This window comes from Amblyraja radiata, chromosome 3 (assembly GCF_010909765.2).
Source record: "Amblyraja radiata isolate CabotCenter1 chromosome 3, sAmbRad1.1.pri, whole genome shotgun sequence".
Lineage (NCBI taxonomy): Eukaryota > Metazoa > Chordata > Chondrichthyes > Rajiformes > Rajidae > Amblyraja > Amblyraja radiata.
In genome coordinates this window covers 128,659,029-128,680,634 of record NC_045958.1, presented here as the reverse complement: position 1 = coordinate 128,680,634, position 21,606 = coordinate 128,659,029, and the positions used below count along the sequence as shown (strand labels likewise).

Below are 21,606 nucleotides of genomic sequence, written 5' to 3'. Positions count from 1 at the left end.
CTGTGTGATGGACTGGGCTACATCTACAATGGTGGGGAGTGTGGTCTGTGTGATAGACTGGGCTACATCTACAATGGTGGGGAGTGTGGTCTGTGTGATGGACTGGGCTACATCTACAATGGTGGGGAGTGTGGTCTGTGTGATGGACTGGGCCACATCTACTTGAAGAATCTTGACCCGCAATGTTGCCCAGAGATGCTGCCTGACCCGCTAAGTTACTCCAGCACTCTGGGGATTTTTTGGTAAACTGGCATTGCAGTTTCTTGTGTCCAGGAGAGGGATCCCTGTGGAACAAAGGTGAACGGGCGAGGAGAGGGACATGGTGTCCAAGGACAGTGACGGCTGGAGGCCCCGCAGCAGCCTGGGTCTCGCCTAGATCGGGCACCACTCATAACAACTAGAGCACTGACTGGACGTGGAAAATGGCGCCTCTTGCACGCAGGACCAGTGGGCTATTTCGAAACACTTTCAATACTTTTAGTTTACTTTCATTTAGATTAGAGATACAGCGCAGAAACAGGCCCTTCAGCACACCGAGTCCATGCTGACCAGCGATCCCCGCACATTAACACTATCCTACACACACTCGGGACAATTTACAATTATACCAAAGCTAATTAAGCTACAAACCCTGTACGTCTTTGGAGTGTGGGAGGAAACCGGAGATCCCGGAGAAAGCCCACGCAGGTCACGGGGAGAACGTGCAAACTCCATACAGACAGCGCCCGTGGTCGGGATCGAACCCGGGTCTCTGGCGCCGTGAGGCGGCAACTCTACCACTGCACAACACTCTACTGGGACAGGCAGTACCTCTGGATAGAAGGAATGGGTGAGTTCAGATTCTGAAGAAGGGTCTCGACCCGAAACGTCACCCATTCCTTCATCTCCGGAGATGCTGCCGGTCCCGCTGAGTTACTCCAGCATTTGGTGTCTATCTTCTGTGTAAACCATATAACCATATAACAATTACAGCATGGAAACAGGCCATCTCGACCCTTCTAGTCCGTGCCGAACACGTATTCTCCCCTAGTCCCATATACCTGCGCTCAGACCATAACCCTCCATTCCTTTCCCATCCATATAACTATCCAATTTATTTTTAAATGATAAAAATGAACCTGCCTCCACCACCTTCCCTGGAAGCTCATTCCACACAGCCACCACTCTCTGAGTAAAGAAGTTCCCCCTCATGTTACCCCTAAACTTCTGTCCCTTAATTCTCAAGTCATGTCCCCTTGTTTGAATCTTCCCTACTCTCAGTGGGAAAAGCTTATCCACGTCAACTCTGTCTATCCCTCTCATCATTTTAAAGACCTCTATCAAGTCCCCCCTTAACCTTCTGCGCTCCAAAGAATAAAGCCCTAACTTGTTCAACCTTTCTCTGTAACTTAGTTGCTGAAACCCAGGCAACATTCTAGTAAATCTCCTCTGGACTCTCTCTATTTTGTTGACATCCTTCCTATAATTAGGCGACCAAAATTGTACCCCATACTCCAGAATTGGCCTCACCAATGCCTTGTACAATTTTAACATTACATCCCAACTTCTATACTCAATGCTCTGATTTATAAAGGCCAGCACACCAAAAGCTTTCTTTACCACCCTATCTACATGAGATTCCACTTTCAGGGAACTGTGCACAGTTATTCCCAGATCCCTCTGTTCACCTGCATTCTTCAATTCCCTACCATTTACCATGTACGTCCTATTTTGATTTGTCCTGCAAAGATGTAGCACCTCACATCTAAACCTGCATCTGCTGTTCCTTCCTGCATAGTAGTCCACTGGACTGTTTGTAAAAAAATAATTTCTCCATCGGTTTGCACTTCACACTTGTGGTAATATCAATCAACATTGAACACCACTGCATACATTAACTCTGGGAGGTTGTTCATGTGGAGAGTGAATGTGATATACTCAAAGTCTGAAGTCTGAAACCTGGTGAAAAGCCTTAGGTTACGACAATTATCAATAAGTCCAAATCATGTTGATGCAGATTATCTATTGAATGGATTTGACCTCCAAACCTCTACAATCAGGCAAACCTCTATTGTTGTTTAAGAAGGAACTGCAGATGCTGGAAAATCGAAGGTGGACAAAAATGCTGGAGAAACTCAGCAGATGAGGCAGCATCTATGGAGCGAAGGAAATAGACAACGTTTCAGGTCTGAAGAAGGGCCTCGACCTGAAACGTTGCCCATTTCGTTTGCTCCAAGGATGCTGCCTCACCCGCTGAGTTTTTCCAGCATGTTTGTAAGCCTCTATTATTACTATGTTCAGCTACTGCCATCGCTGTAAATATTTGTTTTTGTGCAAAGTTTACCAATAATTACAAGGGGAGTTGAGAAAAGGAGCAAAGAGGACCTTCTGCAGTTGGACAGGCCTCAAATGAGACCACACCTGGAGTATTGCGTGCAGTTTTGGTCTCCAAATGTGAGGAAGGACATTCTTGCTATTGAGGGAGTGCAGCGTAGGTTCACCAGGTTAATTCCCGAGATGGCGGGACTGTCATATGTTGAGAGAATGGGAGCGGCTGGGCTTGTACACTCTGGAATTTAGAATAATGAGAGGGTATCTTAGTGAAACATATAAGATTATTAAGGAATTGGACACGCTAGAGGCAGGAAACATGTTCCCGATGTTGGGGGAGTCCAGAACCAGGGGCCACAGTTTAAGAATAAGGGGTAAGCTATTTAGAACGGCGATGAGGAAACACTTTTTCACACAGAGAGTTGTGAGTCTGTGGAATTCTCTGCCTCAGAGGGCGGTGGAGGCCGGTTCTCTGGATACTTTCAAGAGAGAGTTAGATAGGGCTCTTAAAAATAGCGGAGTCAGGGGATATGGGGAGAAGGCAGGAACGGGGTACTGATTGTGGATGATCAGCCATGATCACAGTGAATGGCGGTGCTGGCTCGAAGCGCTGAATGGCCTCCTCCTGCACCTATTGTCCATTGTCTATTGCCTCAACTACCTCCTCTGGCAGCTTGTTCCATACACCCACCACGCTTTGTGTGGAAAAGTTGCCCCTCAGGTTCCTATTAAATCTTTTCTCCTTCACCTTAAACCGATGGTCTCTGGTCCCCGAATCCCCTACTCAGGGCAAGAGACTGTTCATCTACCCAATCTATTCCTCTCATGATTTTATACACATACTGTATCTTAAATGGAGTCTTAATTCTTTCTGTTATAATTGTTCAGTGTTTTATTTAATTATCTAGATTAGTTTAGAGATACAGCGCGGAAACGAGTCCTTCGCCGCATCGACTCCGTACCGACCAGCGATCCCTGCACACTAACACTATCCTACGCACATTAGGGATAACTTACATGTGTACCAAGCCAATTAACTTACAACCCTGCGTGTCTTTGGCGTGTGGTAGGAAACCAGAGCACCCGGAGAAAACCCACGCAGGTCACGGGGAGAACGTACAAACTACGTACAGACAGCACCCGTAGTCGGGATTGAACCCGTGTCTCTGGCGCTGTGAGGCAGCAACTCTACCGCTGCACCACCGTGCCTTCCATCTCCCTTGTTTGCAGGATACCGCTAGCGTACCGAATACTAGCCGTTGGGCTATTATAGCCGATGGGCCGAAGGGCCTGATACCATGCTGAATCTCTAAACTAAAACTAAATGTGTTCTAATTATAGACAATAGACAATAGGTGCAGGAGTAGGCCATTCGGCCCTTCGAGCCAGCACCGCCATTCAATATAATCATGGCTAATCACTACCCCGATCAGTACCCCGTTCCTGCCTTCTCCCCATATCCTCTGACTCCGCTATTTTTAAGAGCCCTATCGAACTACCTCTTTAAATAGTTCAGGGTTCGTGATATTCAGAACTATTTTTAAAAAGATGATTTGTTGTTGTGGACACAGGTAACTGCTGATGTTGGACTCATCTTCAGAACAAATGTTGCAGGGTAGAAGCTGGGAGAAAGGGATTGAGTTATTGATGAAATCAATTTGCAGCTCATTGTTACCTTAGAATCACCAGATTAATTTCCTCAGCTTGGGTGTAAGTGGCTGTTAATTGGAACAATGATACAGATTTCGAGTACACTCCATTAAAGAGTTATCGATAACATTGCTGGCATCTCTATTCGTCAAGTACCAAGTCAATGGGAACGGAGTCACGGAAGGCAAGCTGGCTGAGTACCAGCAAATCCACTTGAACATAGAACATAGAACAGTACAGCACTCGCGGGCGGCAGTGTGGCACAGCGATAGCGTGCTGCCTCGCGTCGGACGAGACCCAGCAGCATCTCTGGAGAGAAAGGATGGGTGACGTTTCGGGTCGAGACCCTTCTTCAGAATCTGAATTCCTTCTATCCAGGGATACTGCCGGTCCCAGTAGAATACAAATAAGAACTCTATTGAATATTGAAACATATAAGATTGTTAAGGGTTTGGACACAATAGAGGCAGGAATAGAAACATGTTCCCGATGTTGGGGGAGTCCAGAACCAGGGGCCACAGTTTAAGAATAAGGGGTAAGCCACTTAGAACAGAGACGAGGAAACACTTTTTCTCACAGAGAGTTGTGAGTCTGTGGAATTCTCTGCCTCAGAGGGCGGTGGAGGCCGGTTCTCTGGATGCTTTAAAGAGAGAGCTAGATAGGGCTCTTAAAAATAGCAGAGTCAGGGGATATGGGGAGAAGGCAGGAACGGGGTACTGATTGGGGATGATCAGCCATGATCACATTGAATGGCGGTGCTGGCTCGAAGGGCCGAATGACCTACTCCTGCACCTATTGTCTATTGTCTATTGTCTACGCCAGCCTGTAGATGTAGCAGCACGGAGCTGTAACGTACTGCAGATCCTATGCTGTAAGTGATTTAATAAATATGTGTTGAATCTTAACATACAGCAACATTGATAGGGAAGAATTAGAGGGATATTGGCCAAATGGAGGCAAGTGGACAATAGACAATGTAGATGGGGCATATTTGGTAGGTGGGCAAGCTAGGCCACCTATTTCCACGCTGTATCACTCCATGACTATGACATTTGGACAGATATACAGACAGGGTTGAGAGGGCTATGGGCCAAATGTAAGCAAGTGGAACTAGCCTAATATGCCAACTTGATCGGCATAGACAAGGTGGGCTGTTTCTGTGCCCTATAGCTCTATAACATTACCACTCTATTTATTCATCCAATTGAATTTGATCTCCTAAAGAGTGGCGTGGAATTTGAGCTCAGATGTCTGGATCAATCATATGATGCTGGGGCAGCGGTAGAGTTGCTGCCTCACAGCACCAGAGACCCAGGTCGATCCTGACTACGGGTGCTGCCTGTATGGAGTTTGCACGTTCTCCCCGTGACCTGCGTGGGTTTTCTCCAGGCGCTCCGGTTTCCTCCCACACTCCAAAGACGTACAGGTTAATTGGCTTCTGGAAATTGTAAATTGTTCCTCGTGTGTAGGATGGCGCTAGTGTGCGGGGTGATCACTGGTCGGCGCAGACTCGGTGGGCCGAAGGGCCTGTTTCCGCGCTGTATCTCTGAAGTCTAAAGTCTAAACTCAGTGATACTGATGCTGGCCCCACTGCTAAAACGTTTTATATTTAGGTTAGAAAAAAACAAGGAACTGTAGATGCTGTTTTATAATAAAAAGACAGAGTGCTGGAGTAACTCAGCGGGTCAGGCAGCATCTGTGGAGAACATGGATAGGTGACGTTTCACAGAGTGCTGGAGTAACTCAGCGGGTCAGGCAGCATCTGTGGAGAACGTGGATAGGTGACGTTTCACAGAGTGCTGGAGTAACTCAGCGGGTCAGGCAGCATCTGTGGGGAACATGGATAGGTGACGTTTCACAGAGTGCTGGAGTAACTCAGCGGGTCAGGCAGCATCTGTGGAGAACATGGATAGGTGACGTTTCACAGAGTGCTGGAGTAACTCAGCGGGTCAGGCAGCATCTCTGGAGAACATGGAACAGTACAGCACAGGAACAGGCCCTTCGGCCCACAATGTTTGTGCCAAACATGATGCCAAGTTAAACTGAACTAATTTGCATGTACTTGATCCATATCCCTCCATTCCCTGCATATCCATGTGCCTGTCCAAATGTTTCTTAAACACCACTATCATATCTGCCTCCACCCCCAACCCTGGCAGCGCGTTCCAGGCACCCACCACCTTCTGTGTAAAATAACCTGCCCCGCACATCTCCTTTAAACTTTCCCCCTCTCGCCTTATAGCCGCGCCCTCTAGTGTTGGACATCTCCACCCTGGAGAAAGGTTCTGACTGTCTACCCTATCTATGCCATTCATAATTTCATATACTTCCGTTGTCTCCCCTTAATCTTTGACGTCTTGGGCCAGGACCCTTCTTCAGACAGATTGGGGGGGTGGGTGGGGGGGGGGGGGGGGAGGGGGGGAGGGGTGGGTGGGAGGGGAGGGGGGGGGGGGGTGGAGAGAAAGTGGGAGGAGAGGAGGGGCAGGAGAAAGCCTGGCAGGTTTTTAGATTAGTGGTATTCCCTGCCACAGAGGGCAGTGGCGGCCAAGTCACTGGATGGATTTAAGAGAGAGTTAGATAGAGCTCTAGGGGCTAGTGGAGTCAAGGGATATGGGGAGAAGGTAGGCATGGGTTATTGATTGGGGACGATCAGACATGATCACATTGAATGGCGGTGCAGGCTCGAAGGGCCGAATGGCCTCCTCCTGCACCTATTTTCTATGTTTCTATGTTTCTATTACTGCCGTCTGTAAAAATTAATAGACATCGTGAAATATTTTGTGGAACGCTCATTAGAAATTGTTGTGATGTTTTAGAAGCATTAAACAAACTATAAAATTCAATCTGGTGCATTAAAAAAACCATTTTGATGATTTCCTATGCTTGCACAACTGTAATTATTGGGAAGCAGAATGTCACGGACACTATATAAAATTATTAAGGGTTTGGACACGCTAGAGGCAGGAAACATGTTCCCGATGTTGGGGGAGTCCAGAACCAGGGGCCACAGTTTAAGAATAAGGGGTAAGCCATTTAGAACGGAGACGAGGAAACACTTTTTCTCACAGAGAATGGTGAGTCTGTGGAATTCTCTGCCTTAGAGGGCGGTGGAGGCAGGTTCTCTGGATACTTTCAAGAGAGAGCTAGATAGGGCTCTTAAAGATAGCGGAGTCAGGGGATATGGGGAGAAGGCAGGAACGGGGTACTGATTGGGGATGATCAGCCATGATCACATTGAATGGCGGTGCTGGCTCGAAGGGCCGAATGGCCTACTCCTGCACCTATTGTCTATTATCTATTTCCTTCACTGCCTAAATAAGATGAAATTGAATCTTCATACATGGTTCTGAACAAAATCATTTCAGTTTAAAAGATCACATTTCTGGTTTTGAAAGTGTGCCAACAATTAATTGTTTAATTTTAGTCATTTTTTTTAAGATGGGGAAAGGGTGAATGTGCGGAGTCTATTTCCCCGTGGAGAGAAACCAAGAGCTCGAGGACAAGAATTTGAGGCTGCAACAAATTGTAGAGAATTGTGGACGCAGCCCAGACCATCACACAAACCAACCTCCCTTCCATTGACTCCATCTACACCTCACGCTGCCTCGGCAAGGCCAGCAGCATCATCAAGGACCAGTCGCACCCTGGCCACTCCCTCTTCTCCCCTCTCCCATCGAGCAAGAGGTACAGAAGTGTGAAAACGCACACCTCCAGATTCAGGGACAGTTTCTTCCCAGCTGTTATCAGGCAACTGAACCATCCTACCACAACCAGAGAGAGGTCCTGAGCTACTATCTACCTCATTGGTGACCCTCGGACTATCCTTGATCGGACTTTGCTGGCTTTACCTTGCACTAAACATTATTCCCTTATCCTGTATCTGTACACTGTGGACGGCTCGATTGTAATCATGTAGACAATAGACAATAGACAATAGGTGCAGGAGTAGGCCATTCGGCCCTTCGATCCAGCACTGCCATTCAATGTGATCATGGCTGATCATCCCCAATCAGTACCCCGTTCCTGCCTTCTCCCCATATCCCCTGACTCCACTATCTTTAAGAGCCCTATCTAGCTCTCTCTTGAAAGTATCCAGAGAACCTGCCTCCACCGCCCTCTGAGGCAGAGAATTCCACAGACTCACCACTATCTGTGAGAAAAAGTGTTTCCTCGTCTCCGTTCTAAATGGCTTACCCCTTATTCTTAAACTGTGGCCCCTGGTTCTGGAATCCCCCCAACATCGGGAACATGTTTCCTGCCTCCAGCGTGTCCAAAGTCCTGCCATCCCCGGAATTAACCTTGAAAACCTACGCTGCACTCCCTCAATAGCAAGAATGTCCTTCCTCAAATGACCTTTCCCGCTGACTGGTCAGCACGCAACAAAAACTTTTCACTGTACCTCGACACACGTGACAATAAACCAAACTGACTAAACATTTGAGATGAGAGGGGAAACATTGTTAAGAACCTGAGGAGCAACCTTTCTCATGGAGGGGGTGTGTATGTGGAAGGAGCCGCCAGATGAGGTAGTTGAGGCAAGTAATACCACAGCAGTAAAAAGACATTTGGTGCATGAATGGGAAAGGTTTAGATAGATATGGCCCAAACGTGAGCAAGTGGGACAAGCTTAGATGGGGCACTTCGTTCAGCTTGGATGAGTTGGGCCGAAGGGTCTGTTTTCCAAATTGTGTGACTCTTTGACATGAACTACACAGAATATTACTGACCATACATATATATATGTGCGTTTGTATATGTACATGTGTGCATATGTACGTGTGTGTGTGTGTGTGGTTGTATATATACGTGAGTGTGTGTGTGTGTATATATATACGTGTGTGAGTGTTTGTATATATATACAGCATACACGTGTGTGTGTGTGTGTATATACGTATGTGTGTGTGTGTCTATATACGTGTGTGTGTGTGTTATATACGTGTGTGTGTGTGTATATACGTGTGTGTGTGTGTGTATACGTGTGTGTGTGTATATACGTGTGTGTGTGTGTATATACCTGTGTGTGTGTGTGTATACGTGTGTGTGTGTGTATATACGTGTGTGTGTGTGTATACCTATGTGTGTGTGTGTGTGTGTGTATATATACATGTGTGTGTGTGTGTGTATATATACACGTGTGTGTGTGTGCATATATATATATATACGTGTGTGTATATACACGTGTGTGTGTGTGTGCGCGTGTGTGTATATATATACCTGTGTGTGTTTGTGTATAAAAACATTTGTGTGTGTGTAAGTACACACACACACACATGTATGTATACACAAACTGAACCTTTTTTCTCGTTGATCACATTATTTACAATGCACTATGATTCCATATTGTGTTGTGCTGCTGCAAGTAAGAATGTCAGTAAGATTGTTCCTAGTGTGTGTAGGATAGTGCTAGTGTACGGGGTGATCACTGGTTGATGTGGACTCGGTGGTCCGAATGGCCTGTTTCCACGCTGTATCTAAACCAAACCAAACTAAACTAAACTAAACTAAAATAAAGTCTGAAGAAGGGTTTCGGCCCGAAACGTTGCCTTTTTCCTTCGCTCCATAGATGCTGCTGCACCCGCTGAGTTTCTCCAGCTTTTTTGTGTACCTTAAACTAAACTAAACATCTGTTAACATCTGGAAACAGGTCTGAAACGTTTGGTTGAGATCTGCTTTTGTGATGGTAGCTCAGACACTGATGAAAGACCCATGTGATGTCAAACAGTGTTGTATATCAAAGCATTATTTTGTAGCTGAAACTGGGTTGCCCCATGCATGAAGATATTTAGGTTTATGTTTTTGATTTATTATTAAGTACAGTGAAAATATATTTTTTGCATGCTTTCCATTCTACCTCATTGGAGACCCTCGGACTATCTTTAATCGGACTTTACTGGGCTTTATCTTACACTAAACTTTAATCCCTTTATCATGTATCTGTACACTGTGGACGGCTCGATTGTAATCATGTATTGTCTTTCTGCTGACTGGTTAGCACGCAACAAAAGCTTTTCACTGTACCTCGGTACACGTGACAATAAACTGATCGAAACAGTCGGAGTGGTACAACGGTAGATTTCCTGCCATAAAGCCCCTGTCCCACTTAGGCGATTTTGTCGGCGACTACAGGCGACTAGGCTGTCGCCACATGGTCGCGGGGTGACACCTGCATGGTCGTGAGTCGTCTCCTCAAGTCGCCTAAAGAGTCGTACATTTTTCTGGTCGCGGCTGGATTTTGAAATGTCCAAAACGTTTCGGCGACTGTGGGCTTGACGTAGCTTGTCTTCTCCTGACGTAGGTGCTGTCCTAGGTTGTCGCCGGGATGACGCAGGTTGTCACCAGGTTACGTTGGTTGTCACCAGGTGACGTTGGTTGTCGCCGGTGCTGACTTCGGTGAATTCCATTGGCGACTACCTACGTCAACCTACGTCAACCGGTGACAGGTACCGGCGACTGAATTGTCTTCAGTTGGTGCCGACTGGGTCGTTGTTTGACGTAGCTGGTCGCGGGTGGATGTAGGTTGACGTAGGTTGTCGCCTGTGTGGTTGTAGGCTGCCGTAGGTGTGGTCGTAGGTGGGTGTCTTAATGGGTCGCCGGTTGTCGATAGCTTGATGTCGACTAGGTGGTAGCTTGTTGTAGGTATGTTGCAAAGCCTACCTGAAGCGTCTTTGAAAATCTGCCGCTGCGGGTGTGCGCGATTTTGGCGCCGTTTAGAGGGGGCGGGTTTAAAACGCGATTTTCTCTAGGCTGTTCAAATCGAAGATGTTCAGCCTAGTTAATTATTAACGAAAAATCGCTGGAAGACCCCGTCGCAAAAGCTATTATTAGGTTTAAAGGCCTTGAATAATAGTTATAGTAGTTTAAAAATCAATCTCTAAACCCGCGGCCGCCAGCAACCGCAGGGTCTCATAAAGCAAACCACAGAAGGTAGGTTGTATATTTTTACATTAAAAAGGGCTTCTAAAGATCCCTTTATACAAAGTTTAATATTGCGAGGAGCTCATTTTGGGCCCATTATATCCCGCAGTATTTTTCTGGGCATTTGGGGCACAAATCTACCGCAATGTGAACGTTCTAAACCAGCGCGTTCCACAGAGACCCACTGGAAAGCTGATTTAAATGGGCATTTATTTACAGCAATTGAACACTGAATTCCTTCCATTTGGCCTATAAATTAATGTAAATGAGATTTTAAAATCATGTTTTATTGTGAATTATTTGTGAATATTATTTGGACATTTAGGCTATTTAAAAATGTTAATCATTTATTAAGAAATGGATAGATGTTTAGATCTAGTAATTGAAGTCTGAAATTAGCTACAATTAGGTAACTAACTAATTATATGCTTTAATTTCAGGTCATCCAAGTAAGATTATTTTATATTTGTTTCAGAATGCTTCAATCTATGATAACTGAAAATTTCATTCAGTTCTCTTAATTTTTAAGAAAGTTATGGGCTTTTGACTGTTCACGATCACAACTTTTTTGTTATGTCCATAGAAAATCAATAGGGAACAAGATGCTCATTTCCGAGTATGAAAATGGCCATAACTTTTTAAATACTTGAGATATGAAAGTGAATTAGGTGTCAAATTAAACTTATTTTTATGCTTTATCTGATGGGATAAATTACAGACTTGATTTTTAAAATCTCAAAATTTGGTAACATTGCTACTTGTTGTAGACATTGTCGTAGGGGGGTCCTGTCGCCAGTTTTTCGGCGGCCTGCTACGATTGTGACAGTCGCCATGTAAATCACCTAAGTCGGACAGGCCCTTTACAAATGCAGCAACCCGGGTTCGATCCTGACTCGGGGTGCTGTCTGTGTGGAGTTTGCATGTTCTCAGTGTGACCGCATGGGTTTCCTCTTACATTACCAAGAAACACAGATTTGTAGGCCAATTAAACTAAACTAAACTCAACTAAACCCAACTAAATGAACGAGGTTGAGCAGGCTGGGTCTCTATTCCTTGGAGCGCAGGAGGATGAGGGGTGATCTTATAGAGGTGCATAAAATCATGAGAGGAATAGATCGGGTAGACGCACACAGTCTCTTGCCCAGAGTAGGGGAATTGAGGACCAGAGGACAGAGGTTCAAGGTGAAGGGGAAAAGATTTAAAAGGAATCTGAGGGGTAACTGTTTCACACAGTGGGTGCATGGAACGAGCTGCCGGAGGAGGTAGTTGAGGCAGGGACTATCCCATCGATTAAGAAACTGTTAGACAGGTACATGGATAGGACAGGTTTGGAGGGATATGGACCAAACCAAGTGGGACTAGTGTAACTGGGGCATGTTGGCCGGTGTGGGCTAGTTGGGCCGAAGGGCCTGTTTTTACACTGTATCACTCTATGACTCTGTGACTAAACTAAACTAAACTCAATTAAACTAAACCAAGCAAAATGAAGTCAGGATCCTTTTTAAAATGTTTTGTTGAGCGCCGACTGTGCTTTATCCCTGAGGTTGGGCTGGTGAAGACACGAGTTGCCTTCATCAATGAAGGAACTAGAGTAGAAGAAAGACTATGATCCTTTGATCAGGAAGCTGGAACAATATGCTACCTCTCTGCAGCAGTGGGACACCTGCTATGTTATAAATTCTGATCTTGAGATGCAAGCAAAGCAGCATAATTTTTTCACATGTCGTATTGTTCCTATTCAAGTATCGACGCTCATATCACTTTGATGCCATGCTGGTTTGAAGTTCTTTAGATTGTGAACACAGCCCAGTCCACCACCGGCTATGACCTCCTCACCATCGAAGGGATCTATCGCAGTCGCTGCCTCAAAAAGGCAGCCGGCATTATCAGAGACACACACGAGTACACGAGCACTATCCAACACACACCAGGGGCAATTTACTGAAGTCAATTAACCTTCAGACTCGGACGTCTTTGGAGTGTGGGTGGAAACCGGAGCACCCAATGAAAACCCAAGTGGTCACAGAGAGAGCGTACAAACTCCGTAAAAACGTAGTCAGGATCAAACATAGGTCTCTGGCGCTAAGAGGCAGCAACTCTACCGCTGCGCCACCTTGCCGACCCAAAATTGGATTGATTGGTTAAGTACAGGCGATCGCTGGTCGGCACAGACTCGGAGGGCCGAAGGGCCTGTTTCTATGCTGTATCTCTAAAGTCTAAGATCTAAAAACACATGGAGCTGCAGATGCTGGTTATTTATAATTATTACAGATTACAAAAAAAGACAGAGTGCTGGAGTAACTCAGCGGGTCAGGCAGCATCTGTGGAGAACATGGATAGGTGACGTTTCACAGAGTGCTGGAGTAACTCAGCGGGTCAGGCAGCATCTGTGGAGAACATGGATAGGTGACGTTTCACAGAGTGCTGGAGTAACTCAGCGGGTCAGGCAGCATCTGTGGAGAACATGGATAGGTGACGTTTCACACAGTGCTGGAGTAACTCAGCGGGTCAGGCAGCATCTGTGGAGAACATGGATAGGTGATGTTTCACAGAATGCTGGAGTAACTCAGCGGGTCAGGCAGCATCTGTGGAGAACATGGATAGGTGACGTTTCACAGAGTGCTGGAGTAACTCAGCGGGTCAGGCAGCATCTGTGGAGAACATGGATAGGTGACGTTTCACAGAGTGCTGGAGTAACTCAGCGGGTCAGGCAGCATCTGTGGAGAACATGGATAGGTGACGTTTCACAGAGTGCTGGAGTAACTCAGCGGGTCAGGCAGCATCTGTGGAGAACATGGATAGGTGATGTTTTGTGGTGAGACCTTCTAGATAGTCTGGATTGGTGATGTTTTGGATCGGGTCCCTTCTTCAGACTCAATTGGTAATATTTCTGGTCGGGATTCTCTGTGAAATGTAAAGTTGGAGGAAGAGGCAGAGGTGGAAAATGATGGGGCGGGAAGAGGGGTGGGACAGTGGAAGAGAAGGGAGCCCATCAGTGTGGGGATCCACAGGGAAGGGAGATGGGTGTGGGGGGGATCTACTTAAAATTGTAGGATTCAATGTTCACACCTTTGGTTTGGAAGATAGCCACACAGAATAGGAGACACTTTTTCTTTTTGCTCAATAGACAATAGACAATAGGTACAGGAGGAGGCTATTTGGCCCTTCGAGCCAGCACTGCCATTCAATGTGATCATGGCTGATCATCCCCAATCAGTACCCCGTTCCTGCCTTGTCCCCATATCCCCTGACTCCACTATTTTTAAGAGCCCAATCTAGCTCTCTCTTGAAAGCATCCAGAGAACCTGCCTCCACTGCCCTAGAGCATGTACAGTTGCTTGTGTTCCTATAGTTTAGTTTAGAGATTCAGCACGGAAACAGGCCGACCAGCACGCTAACACTATCCTACACACACTGGGGACAATTTACCATATACACCAAAGCAAAATAACCTACAAACCTGCACGTCTTTGGAGTGTGGGATGAAACCGGAGCACCCGGAGAAAACCCACGCAGGTCACGGGGAGAACGTACAGACTCATTGGTCGGTGGGACCGCGAGGGAGCTGGAGACGTGGGAGGTGAGGGGCAAGGGTCAGTAGGAGGGTGAGCCGGCGTAATGTCTCCAGCTGCAGGCTTCACGGTCGGCTGCAGGGGGCGCCCCCGGGACACAGAGATGGCCGGGCGAGGAGAGGAGAGGAGAGGGCAGGGATGTCGGTTGACGGGAACTGCTCCAGTACATCGAGCGCGTGGGCCGACGGGACTTTGTGGACATTTGAAATCGGCGCCTGCATGTGTAATCGAACATAGAAAAGTCCAGAACCAGGGGCCACAGTTTAAGAATGAGGAGTAAGCCATTTATAACGGAGACGAGGAAACACTTTTTCTCACAGAGTGTTGTGAGTGTGTGGAATTCTCTGCCTCAGAGGGCGGTGGAGGCCGGGGATATGGGGAGAAGGGAGGAACGGGGAACTGATTGGGGATGATCAGCCATGATCACATTGAATGATCGGCTCGAAGGGCTGAATGGCCTACTCCTGCACCTATTGTCTATTGTAACATATGCAAAAAGAATCTCACTGTGCAGTGGGATATGTGGCAAATAAATCACTATTGAACAATTGGTATATCCTCTGGGTGTCTGGAACGAGCTGCCAGAGGAGGTAGTTGAGGCTGGGACTATCCCAACATTTAAGAAACATTTAGAGAGGTACATGGATAGGACAGGTTGAGAGGGATATGGGCCAAACACAGGCAGGTGGGACTGGTGTAGATGGGGCATGTTGAGCCAAAGGGCCTGAGAATGGGGTTAGGAGGGAGAGATAGATCGGCCATGATTGAATGACAGAGTAGACTCGATGGGCCGAATGGCCTCATTCCGCTCCTATCACTTATGAATGTGAACAGATGAACTTAATGTCTCTGTGACTGTGACTCTATCCCTGAAAGATGGTATTCACTACAGAACAGCAGCCTTGTGAAAATTCATCATTGGACCCAGCATCAGGTTATTTTTCACCCAGTGGTAGGAATTAGCTTGATGATATCTGGACACCTTCAGCTGATAACGTGCGGAGATGTTAATGCCTTCATAGTTCCCTCATTTATCAACTGCTTTATTAGCTGCCACACACACTCACAACTACCCTGGTCATCTTTCCCAGCTGCTGAAGAATTTCCTATCACTTGGAGGTTTTTTCAGTTTTTAGTTTTAGTTTAGAGATACAGCGCGGAAACAGGCCCTTCGGCTCACCTGGTCCGAGCCGACCAGCGATCCCCGCACACTGACACTATCCTACACCCACTAGGGACAATTTTTAATCTGCCAAGCCGATTAACCTACAAACCTGCAGGTCTTTGGAGTGGGGGAGGTAACCGGAGATCTCGGAGAAAACCCACGTAGGTCACGGGGAGAACGTACAAACTCCGTACAGACAGCGCCCGTAGTCAGGATGGAACCCGGGTCTCTGGCGCTGTGAGGCAGCAACTCTACCGCTGCACCACCATGGTGTGATTTGTCAATTTTACAATTTACAATAGACAATAGGTGCAGGAGTAGGCCATTCGGCCCTTCGAGCCAGCACCGCCATTCAATGTGATCATGGCTGATCATCCACAATCAGTACCCCGTTCCTACCTACTCCCCATATCCCCTGACACCACTATTTTAAGAGCCCTATCTAGCTCTCTCTTGAAAGCATCCAGAGAACCTGCCTCCACCATCCTCTGAGGCAGAGAATTCCACAGACTCACAACTCTCTGTGTGAAAAAGTGTTTCCTCATCTCCGTTCAAAATGCCTTACCCCTTATTCTTAAACTGTGGCCCCTGGTTCTGGACTCCCCCAACATCGGGATCATGTTCCCTGCCTCTAGAGTGTCCAAACCCTTAATAATCTAATATGTTTCAATAAGATGCCCTCTCATCCTTCTAAACTCCAGAGTGTACAAGTGTAGGACACCGTTATCCAGTTATATAATAGACTGGTAATCATTTATTGCTTTTAATAGCACCCATTTCCTGAATGTTATACTAGGTTTCACGTTCTTAATAGACCAGAATTGAACTATAAAGCAGTAAAAACTGAGATTTATATGAATTCTCATTCAATAGTTGAACATAACTTAACCGGATGGCTCTGGCGCAGCGGTAGAGTTGCTGCCTCACAGCGCCAGAGACCCAGGTTCCATCCTGCCTACGGGTGCTGTCTGTACGGAGTTTGCACGTTCTCCCCGTGACCTGCTTGACTTTTCTCCGGGTGCTCCGGTTTCCTCCCACACTCCTAAGACGTGCAGGTATGTAGGTTAATTGGCTTGGGCCAAATTGTGAATTGTCCCTAGTGTGTGTAGGATAGCGTCAGTGTGCGGGTGATCGCTGGTCGGCGCGGACACGGTGGGCCGAAGGGCCTGTTTCCACGCTGTATCTCTAAATTAATCGAACTAAAAGCTTGAGCTTATAGAGCATAGAACAGTACAGCACAGAAACAGGCCCTTCAGCCCACAATGTCCATGCCAGCTGTCCTCCATACAGATACCATCAGGGGGCGCCACACAATTAGCAGCCCCGCCAACAGTCTAAATGTTTTAGAGTGTTACAAATCTGTGTAGATGTTCTCCAGTTTGTTTTATATGGGGGGAGGGGGAGACGTCTTGGGAAACTATTTTTCCGTTTCTAAAATAATTTTTTCCGATTATTTTCCGGGTCGCATCTCCAGTCGCTCTGCAGCCTACCACCGATGGAGCTGGAAGACTCCTCGGACTGACTTTGGGCCCCACCGCGGGGCGAGGACTTAACATCGGAACCCATCCCTTGACTGGGATCGTTCCAACTCCTAAGTGGACTTGTGGACTTTACCATCGCGAGCTCGCATTCTCAGGAGAGGCCGTGGATGTCGGGAAGCTCCAACAACGCGGAGAATCAACCAGCCCCGACCCGGGGTCCGATCGCCCGGCGCAGGGGAGCTGACATCCCCCCGGTGCAGGAGCTGATCGCCCCGATGCGGAGGGCCCAAATGCGGCCGGCTACGGGAGTCAAGATCGTCCCGTCAACGGAGGGCTCAAAGCCCTCGCGGGAGAACAAAGAAGGGGGAGATTTGAACTTTTTTTCGCCTTCCACCACAGTGGGGAATGTGGAGGAGTCACTGTGGTGGATGTTTATGTTAAAATGTATTTTGTGTGTTCTGTTGCTTTTTATTGGTATGACTGCCTGCACGTGATCCGTATCCCTCCAATCCCTGCATATCCGTGTGCCTCTTAAATCCAAGGTTTTTATGTTAATTGGCTTGGGTTTGTATACTTGGTATAAGTATAAATTGTCCTGAGTGGGTGTAGGACAGTGTTAATGTGCGGGAATCGCTGGGCGAAGCGTACTCGGTGGGCCGAAGGGCCGGTTTCTGTGCTGTACCTCTAAACTGAACTAAAGTAAGTAAATAAGTTTATTGGCCAATTATTCACATACAAGGAATTTGCCTTGGTGCTCCACCCACAAGTAACAACATGACATACAGTGACATTTACGAATGACTCAGAAAACACTAAACATTAATAATAATAAAACATTAATGATAAAACACCATTGATCAAGCATGTGAACCAACAAAATACCAGATCAAAGGGAGGCTACAGATGTTTGGCTGTTGAGTAGAGCAACTACTCGTGGATAAAAACTGTTTTTATGTCTGGCTGTGGCAGCTTTGACAGTCCGGAGTCGCCTTCCAGAGGGAAGTGATTCAAAGAGTTTGTGTCCAGGGTGAGAGGGGTCAGAGATGATCTTGCCCGCTCGCTTCCTGGCCCTTGCAGTGTACAGTTCATCAATGGAGGGAAGGTTGCAGCCAATAACCTTCTCTGCTGATCGGATGATTCGCTGCAGCCTCCAGGGGTCGTGCTTGGTGGCTGAGCCAAACCAGACCATGATGGAGAAGGTGAGAACAGACTCTACGATGGCCGTGTAGAATTGGACCATCATTGCCTGTGGCAGATTGTGCTTCCTCAGCTGCCGCAGGAAGTTGAACTAAAGTCTAAAGCAGCAGCTGAAAATACTTTGTGCAAATGCCGACCGCTATTAATGATTCCACTACACAAATCGATTAAACACTCAACCTGATTTAACAGTGCACCAGTCTGCCTCTACTCAATCTACGCAAATGTTACCAATGATGGGATGCGTACAGCCTTCCTGTATTAGCACGGGCAATTTATTTTTTAATAGGTTTAGTGATCATTTTTTACTACTATTCAGTATGCTGCATTGGTTCTTTTTCCGAAGAAGTTCCCTTTCTTTTCTTACTCATAATTCTTTTTTTAATGGGGCGTCATGGTGGCGCAGCGGTAGAGTTGCTGCCTCTCAACGCCAGACACCCGGGTTCCATCCCGGCTACGGGTGCTGTCTGTATGGAGTCTGTACGTTCTCCCCGTGACCTGCGTGGGTTTTCTCCGGGTGCTCTGGTTTCCTCCCACACTCCAAAGACTTGCGGGTTTGTAGGTTAATTGGCTTCGGTAAAAATTGTCCCTCGTGTGTAGGATATACCGATGATGATGATGAACTACTATCTACCTCATTGGTGACCCTTGGACTATCCTTGATCGGACTTTACTGGCTTTAACTTGCACTAAACGTTATTCCCTTATCATGTGTCTGTACACTGTAAATGGTTCAATTGTAATCAATGTATTGTCTTTCTGCTGAGTGGTTAGCACGCAACAAAAGCTTTTCACTGTACCTCGGTACACGTGACAATGAACCGAACTGCAGTAAACTAGATAGGCACAGGGAATAGAGGGATATGGATCACGGGCAGGCAGATGAGATTAGTGTAACTTGCCAAAGAGCCACGTTCACACCTGGTCGAAGTGGACGGAATCATCTACAGACGAAACTGTCAACACATCCTTCCTGTGAAGGAACCGCTTCCTGCGGCTCCCTATCCCGATGCCCCGTGTCTCGTGCTCCCTCCCACAGTCGGTCCCGGTTCCCCCACCACCAACCGTCCTTCCAACCGTGATCTCCCCCACGCCGTTTGCTATTGAGGGAGTGCAGCGTAGGTTTACAAGGTTATTACAAGAATTCTCTGCCTCAGAGGGCGGTGGAGACCAGTTCACTGGATACTTTCAAGAGAGAGCTAGATAGGGCTCTTAAAGATAGCGGAGTCAGGGGTTATATGGGGAGAAGGGAGGAACGGGGTACTGATTGGGGATGATCAGCCATGATCACATTGAATGGCGGTGCTGGCTCGAAGGGCCGAATGACCTACTCTTGCACCTATTGTCTATTGTCTATTGTCCACGCCAGCCTGTAGATGTAGCAGCTCGGAGCTGTAACGTACTGCAGATCCTATGCTGTAAGTGATTTAATAAATATGTGTTGAATCTTAACGTATGTTCGGGTCACATCATTACACACACCATGCACAAGGTATGCAAAGAGTCACCACGTATAGGGCACCGATACAGATACAGAGTGTTTAATGTAGTCCCCAATGGTCCCCCTCTGTTCTTGCCGAAAGCCCCCCCACCGACTCCCCACCATGCCAGGTCCTCTGTGCTGTACTGTTCTACGTTTAGTTGAAGAAAGAACTGCAGATGCTGGAAAAATCGAAGGTTGTCAAAAATGCTGGAGAAACTCAGCGGGTGAGGCAGCATCTATGGAGAGACGGAATAGTTGACGTTTCGGATCGAGACCCTTCATCAAACTGATGTCGGGGGGGGGGGGGGAGGGTGCGGGAAAAAGAAAGAAGCCTACTGTCTCCGCCTCTTCCTTCCTTTTTCCCGCCTCCCCCCCCCTCCCCAATCTCCCGACATCAGTCTGAAGAAGAGTCTCGACCCGAAACGTCGCCTATTCCTTCTCTCCATAGATGCTGCCCCACCCGCTGAGTTCCTCCAGCATTTTCGTCCACGTTCGTTTAGTTTCGAGATACAGCGTGGAAGCGGACCCTCAATACCGACAGCAACCATAGTCCGGATCGAAGTCAGGTCTCTGGCGCTGAGAGGCAGCAACTCGTGCCCGTTCTAAGTCCTTCATTTTTGACAAGAAGTTGTCGACCAAAACATGAAAAGAAACGAGTACAGGGAACTTCTCTGGTGAGAAGGATTTTTTTTTCCAAGGCGGTCTTTTTTTTCTCTGCAAATGGAAAGAGCAGATCTCTTTGAAGGTCTTTATAAATTACATTCATACTGATACTCCCAAGAACCATGGCTTTAAAATGTATAAGGGAGGGAAACATTGGATCATTTCTAAAGTATAAATCCAATTATTTCTACGCACAGTTACTTCTTGATTAAAAGACCCTGCTGTGAAGAGAAATTTGGAAAACTTGGTGTTAAGATCGGAGATATCCAAGAGAAACTGTAGGTGGTCTGACAATATACAAGCTTCGAGCAATTATATTTGAGAAGTTGATATCTTTTTTTTTATATCCATAAGATAGATGCCTTAATTAATGAGAGCCTTAAGATGATAATATTACACATTCAAATGCAAGTGAATATATTGCAAACCGCAATGCATTACAAAATCCTAAACCAATGCAAAATATACGTCAAGGGCACTGAAATATCGTTAATTTTTCTTCCATTTTAATGTAAATTAGATCTCCGGCATAATCAAAGGCTTGTCGCGCCCCGGTCATTCATTCTTCTCCCCGCTCCTGTCCGACAGAAGGTACAGAAGCTTGAAAGCCAAGATAGACACAAAATGCTACAGTAACTCAGCCGGTTAGGCAACGTCTCTGGAGAAAATGGATAGGTGAGGTTTCTGGTCGGGACTCTGTTCTGAGGAAGGGTCCCGAACCGAAACGTCACCTGTCCATTTACTCCAGAGATGCTGTATGACCTGTTCCAGTTACTCCAGCACTTTGTGTCCATCTTTGGTATAAACCAGCATCTACAGTTCCTTTTTATAACATAGTCCAAGACTTGTCCCTGACCCACCCCGGTCATTCCTTCTTCTCCCCGCTCCCGTCTGGCAGAAGGTACAGAAGCTTGAAAGCGCGCACCACCAGACTCAGGAACAGCTTCTTCCCCTCTGTTATCAGGCTTCTGAACGGCCCTTCCACAAGCTAGGGTACTGTCCGATTCACCTCTACCCCATTGTGGACATTGGACTTTGTCTGTGGAACTGATGCGCTACAATGCTGAGAACTATATTCTGCACTCTGTATCTTCCCCTTTGCTCCACCTATTGTACTGGAGTTTGAACTGATTGCATATCTGAGGTAAAAAACGTTTCTCATTGAGCCTC

General features: G+C 46.8%; 1 long non-coding RNA gene across 1 annotated transcript; it reads right to left on the bottom strand.

Moving 5' to 3' along the window:
- Window positions 1-213: 213 nt before the first annotated feature.
- LOC116970734 lies at window positions 214-21,367 on the bottom strand. The gene is made up of 3 exons (XR_004411298.1): window positions 21,270-21,367; window positions 1,205-1,212; window positions 214-226 (listed from the first exon to the last, which is right to left on the bottom strand). It is a non-coding gene; the product is annotated as an uncharacterized LOC116970734 (long non-coding RNA).
- Window positions 21,368-21,606: the final 239 nt, after the last annotated feature.